General features: G+C 59.3%; 1 protein-coding gene across 1 annotated transcript in view; it reads right to left on the bottom strand.

The window, feature by feature from the left end:
- The window catches only part of CA9 (carbonic anhydrase 9), a 17204-nt gene that overhangs the window by 10575 nt on the left and 925 nt on the right, over nucleotides 1-5704 (bottom strand). The window lies entirely within an intron of this gene.

Below are 5704 nucleotides of genomic sequence, written 5' to 3'. Positions count from 1 at the left end.
CGCACCATCACTCTCCTCCAGAGCTGCCAGTAAAGCCCGGGATCCCAGCATGTCACTGGAGCTTGCCTTAGAGGTGCGCCAGAGCCTCTTCTCAGATGCCCCAACCAAACACCTTGGCTATCACTAGCCCTTCTGCATGCATCCAGCTCCAGGCAAAGGGATGTGGGACTTGGATTTGCCCCAAGCAGAGAAACATGGCCCATAAGGATTATGCCCCTGCCCTGACTGGCATGACAGGTAGTTCATGGGCTTCTCCTCTGACTTGTCCTTACCAGCATGCTCATCATTGCAGACAGGCTGTTGGCACATGCCAGCCCACGAGGGCAGGAGCAGCGGGTGCCAGGTTGGGACAGGCTTGGGGCAAAGGGGTGCACGCACCCAGCAGCAAGGGGCAGCATCTACACCTGCTTCCATCAGCTCCTCAGGGTGCAAGGACATGGAGGAGTATTTAGCAGGTGCAGTCCAGCCCCGATACCATCTCTGTCCCTTGGCGGGGCCAAATGCCTGCTGGCCTGGCCGGGATGCAGGAGGGGCTCAGCAGGCACTGCTCTGGTCCCCATCCCTGCCGCTGACAACAGCTATCGACAGCCACTTGCTATTAATAGGAGTGGATTCCAGCTCAGGGGTGAGAAAGGAAGAGGCACACTTTCCCAGGCCCAGATGTCCTATGCGAGGCCACAAGCCCAGCAGGATCCCGCTCTCCTCTCAGCGAGGATCCAGGCATGGGCACTGCTGGGAGCCTTTGGTGCAGCTGCTGCCCTGGAGAGCGGATGGCCATGGCAAAACCAGGCTGAGAAGGGCTGGAGGGTGCTTAGGGACACCGAGAGTTGCAGAGATGGGAACAGCCCTCAGGGCTCCCTCCAGCATCACTGGTGATGCATCTCTGGAGCACTTCTGATACTCAGGAGTGATGCTCCAGAGTCACTTGCCCAGACATGCGTTACTCCCAAAGGCATACGAAGAAGGGGCAGCAAGCAGAGGGCTGGGCAAGCCATGGCTGCCTGTGTCAGGCAGGAATATGTGCGCCCCAGGACAGGCTGCAGTGCCCTGTCCATGCCTGCTTGCATGGCACTACCCTGGGATGCACCCAGCTATGCTGCAGCAAGCTGAGATTCATCCTGCCCACCTTGCTCACACAAAGGTTACCTGCCCCCCAGACACTGATTATGTACCAAAATCCAGAGTACACCAACCCTCCTCTGAAAACACCCCATATCTTCCCCCACCCTGTCCCCACTCTCCTGCCCCACCTGGCACTATCTGCATGAGGTGGTCACAGCTTGCACACAAGAGCCACGTTTGCTGCTCCCTAGGGAGGATTCCCCTCCTGCAGCATGAGGGTGCCTATCAGCATGGGGAGACCCCCAAGGGGCACTCACGTTGGGGCAGTCCCGGCACAGGTAAGGCACAGCAGCCTGGGGTTGGCACGTGGTGCCTTGGCTCGCTGCACATGCCTCAACTGGCACGGCCCACCCTGGCACCCCGCTTTCTGCTCACTTCCAGGGACTCTGCCTTAACAGAAAGCAACTCAAACATCATATTGTAGATTGAGCAATAGCACCGTGCTGGCACCTGCCCTGCTGTGTCAGCACCATGCCATGCACCCCAGGCTCCCACATTCCCCCGTGCCCGTCTGTTCCCATAGCCAAGGGCGCCCCGGAACCTCCTCACAGCCTCCCACCAGCTCAGCTCAGCAGCTTTGAACACCCCAAGGGCTGCAGCTGCACCCAGGAGTCAGTCCGATCCATCCCAACACAACAGACTTCCCCAGGGGCCTCTTGGCATCAGAGCCAAGAGGACCCACGAGCACTTATCCACGCACTGAAGCCACCCAGGTGTGTTTCCCCATCCCGTGGATCTGGGCGCAGCTACGGCACAGCCAGGCCACCCACTCGGGGAGGCATCTTGCAAGCCCAGCTGTGCAGGGTTGGGCCCCCTTGGCACATGCACCAAGCGCTGCAAGAGAGCATCAAGGAGAGCCCAGCCCAGGCGCTGGGTCGGGCTCTCGGCACCTGCCCCAGCCTCAGTGTGGCTCAGAGGAGCCCTGCAATACTCGGGTCCCTTCCACATGGGGGCATTCGCAATCTCGCAGCCCTTTGCCATGAACATTAACCCACTGCCCTGCCCAAATGTCGATTTGCATAATTTCAGCCTGCCTCCCACGCTCCCCACCAGAGCACGTCTTCTCCCTCGGAAAGCTGCATGGTGCCAGGTCTCCTTTCTGCTGAACTGCTGCTACTCACCACAACAGATGTGGCTGCACCTCGGCAGTGGGTGCTGCAGCTCTTTGCATGCCCTGCCCTACCTCTGAGCACCCACAGCCCCAGCAGGGACTGCAAAGCACTCCCAAAAATGTTGGGGGAAACAATCTTGCTGCTGAGATGAGCACGCTGGGAGATAACATGCAAGAATAGGACTCCTTGCAGGGGTCCCAGCACAAAAATGTAGTAGGGTACCAACAGGAGCTGCCTGCCCTTGCAGGCGAGAAAGCCTCCATGCTCAGCCACACAGAGCCCCTCCGGTCCAGCTGAGCACTAAACGCCGCCCCTCTTCCCCCAGCAGCCTGCGATCCAGCCGAGTTTCCCCCCTTTCACTCACTCCTTCCTTCGTGCTTTCTCACCCTGTTGCTCGCTCCCTCTCAGCCCTCCCATTTTGGGATACTGGCGCTGCTGCAAGCGCCAGCTCCCTTCCCTCCTTGACATCCAACACCATCCAACAACACTTTCCTGCCGAGTTCAGGCAGACGCTGCCATTACCAGCGTGCTGCTCGGCATGTCCTGCAGCCTGGGAGGAAGGGTAGGAGCAGCTTTCGGCAGGGTGAGGAGCCAGCGGGCTGCTGCTAATCCCACATAGGAAAGGCACCGATGCAGCAGGCTGCTCCCAGGAGACCTCACCACTGGGACACAGGGATGGACCATGCACCGCAGGGACTCAGGAACATTTGCACAGAGCAAGAGGCACCCCTCGGCAGAGCCAGGCAATAAGGATGGAGACCAGAGGCTCTGCCCTATATGTCTGCCCCCTCCATCCTCAGCTTTTCACATTTTAGGGGGTACACAGCCGGAAGCTGCTGCAGGGCACCTGACAACACTGAAACGCGTGTGCCGTTCACAGTGTGGATGCTGCCTGGCAGCAACGCGGCCATCGGTGCTGCCTGCTCGCCTTGAACTCCAGCAGAAGTTTGATGGCTTGTGTGTGGCAGGCAGAGCAGTGGGCTCGCTTCTAGTTCAGACATCCTGCTCTCTTATCGGCTGGGCACACGATGCCCTGTGCTCAGCCACAGGGAGGATTGGGATCCTGCCAGAGCCTCCTCTCCCACCCTGGGCCAGACCCAGGTCAAAGCCCTGTGGGGTGAGGCCAGTTCACAGGGCATGCCAGGGCAGGACCACCAGGCTGTGCCCCCAAGGAAGAAGCCCCTGTCTGCAGATTGGTCCCAGGCTGTGGGGGGACCAGTGGAGCTCATGGCCCAGAGAAGAAGGAAAGTGGGGTGTTATTCCTGATGCTCAGTGAGCCAGGAGGTACCAGGACACGCAGAGATGCACAGAGTGCAGGTCCCAAAGAAGGGACCAGCCACAGCAGCCAGGTCCCAGCCTACAAAACACATCCAAGCACCATGTCCCTTGAAAGCAATAACCTGATCATGGTACCCGGGCTCTGCCACTGTATTCATGCTGCCCACAGCCAGCTCCCCAGGCTGTGGCAAGCACGGCACAGGCATGGGGTCTGGGCAGCAGGGTGCACAACCTGAGCATCCTTCTGCCAAGCCCCACGAGGAACCTCTCTATGGGAAGGCCATGCCGTCCCAGCCCTACCTCCGCCAGCACAGTCCTAGTTTCTCCATCCAGACACACACCCCGTGCAGGACCCATGTCCTTTCAGCCCAGGACACCACCCCGTGCGCTGCCCATGGGGGCACTGATCCCTCCCAAGCCGGGCTGCATTAAAGCCCCTTTGTGTTTATAAACTCTGACCCACTGCAAGCCTTTGGGATCAGCCTTTAATCTGCCACTGGTAGCACAGGTCGCAGCAGGGATTGTTCTTTGTGCTCCTGGGGGAGGACCGCTCAGGCTGTGGGGCCCAAGACTGGGCCAGCTCCACCCCAGAGGGGCAAGGGTTTGGCTGGAGGAAGGCATAGGGCAGGCTTTACTCCAGGGCACATTCCCTCTCCCTGTGAGCCCAATTGCCCCAGCAAGTACCAGGGAAAAGAGGAAACAATCTCAGAGCACTGCAGAGAAAGGGCCATCCCAGCAGAAGGGATAAAAATGGGGAAATCCCAGGGGACAGATCAGTGCTTGGAGCTGGGGAATGAGGTGAATAAAGGGTATTAAAAAGGAGAAGTGGGCTCAGCTGGAGAAAAAGGGCATCAGGGAATGAGCAACAAGAGGACATGGAGAGCAGGACAGGTCTGAACAGGAGGGAGAGAGGAAACAGGCTGCAGTGGGAAAGGGAGTTACTGTTTCCCACAGACACTCATATCAGGACTTAGGTTTCTGGGCAAGCCAGAGGCTCCTCAGAGAGCAACCCCATGGCAAAGCCTCAGTGACAACCCCCCAGCTTGTGCTGAGTGTCCAGGGCTGAGAGGCCACCAGCCCTACCTTGTGCACAAGCCCCGAGGAAGAGGGAGCGAGCACATCCCCCAGCAGTGGTGCCGAGACACGCAGCTTCTAGAGCCTGGCAGGAGCCTTGGTGGGTCCCAGCCGAGACCTACTCCCTCACGGGACTCCAACCAGATCTTCAGCCTCTAACACCGGTACAGCATGGGCCAGGCTGCCTGTTCCCTACCCTGACACCTCCCACTCCTCACCTCCTTTTCTCATCTCCATCCCAATCTCCCCACCCACCCATCCCAAACCCCATGCAGTGCCCAGCAGCTTGCTGCCAGCGCACAACACCGGTATGCTGAATGTCTGACACCCTCCCAACCTGTGGCCTGGGTTACTTCATCTCTGTGGCAAGGACCATCTGTGTCCCCATTTCTGGCCAGTGCTCAGCCCGGCAAGAGCAGCTCTGATATGAAATGTGATTCATTGCAATAACAATAGCAGCTCCTGCTACCAAACAATTGCCGGTCCGTACCACAGGGCAGCTGTTCTGGCACAGGTCAGGGCAACTCTTTACCAGAGGCAAAAACAAGAACACGCTATGAGGCTGAGCCCGGGAAACAAACCCACAGGCAAAGCTGGGACGAGGACCGTAGCCAGGGACAGGAACATCCCAGTACAGCGCTCAGCCCCACAAAAGCAAATGCATGGCACTGCCCCAAAATCCCTGCTGACCGCTTGGCAGCACCACAGTCCCCAGTCAGAAAAGGGACCAAGACCAAAGACCCAGGACTTTTCGCCCAAAACAGTGACCCTGAAATCTGAAAGCCCCCACCCCACCAGCAAGACAGCTCTCAGGGTGGGGGGGGCACACACCACCACCCAGCTCTGAGTTCAGACACATCCCCCATTCTCCATCATCAGCCATGGGGCAGACCCCCACCAACTCTGCAGCGGGGCCAGACCCCGTCCTTGCTGGGTTGTGGGGGGACAACATAGATGCAGGGCCAGGCACAGAGGACCCCGCTGGGAAGAGGCCATGCTGCAGGACAAAGGGGACCGGCTGCCGTCCCGCCATGCCGGGGTCCGGGGCTGAACCCTCCGGGCGGTCCCAGCAAGGCACTGCTTGCTGCACAGCCCTGGCTACCCCCCTACCAGCCGCC

Source organism: Aptenodytes forsteri, unplaced genomic scaffold, assembly GCF_000699145.1.
Source record: "Aptenodytes forsteri isolate BGI_AS27 unplaced genomic scaffold, ASM69914v1 Scaffold120, whole genome shotgun sequence".
Taxonomy (NCBI): domain Eukaryota; kingdom Metazoa; phylum Chordata; class Aves; order Sphenisciformes; family Spheniscidae; genus Aptenodytes; species Aptenodytes forsteri.
This window is presented reverse-complemented; position numbering and strand designations above follow the sequence as displayed.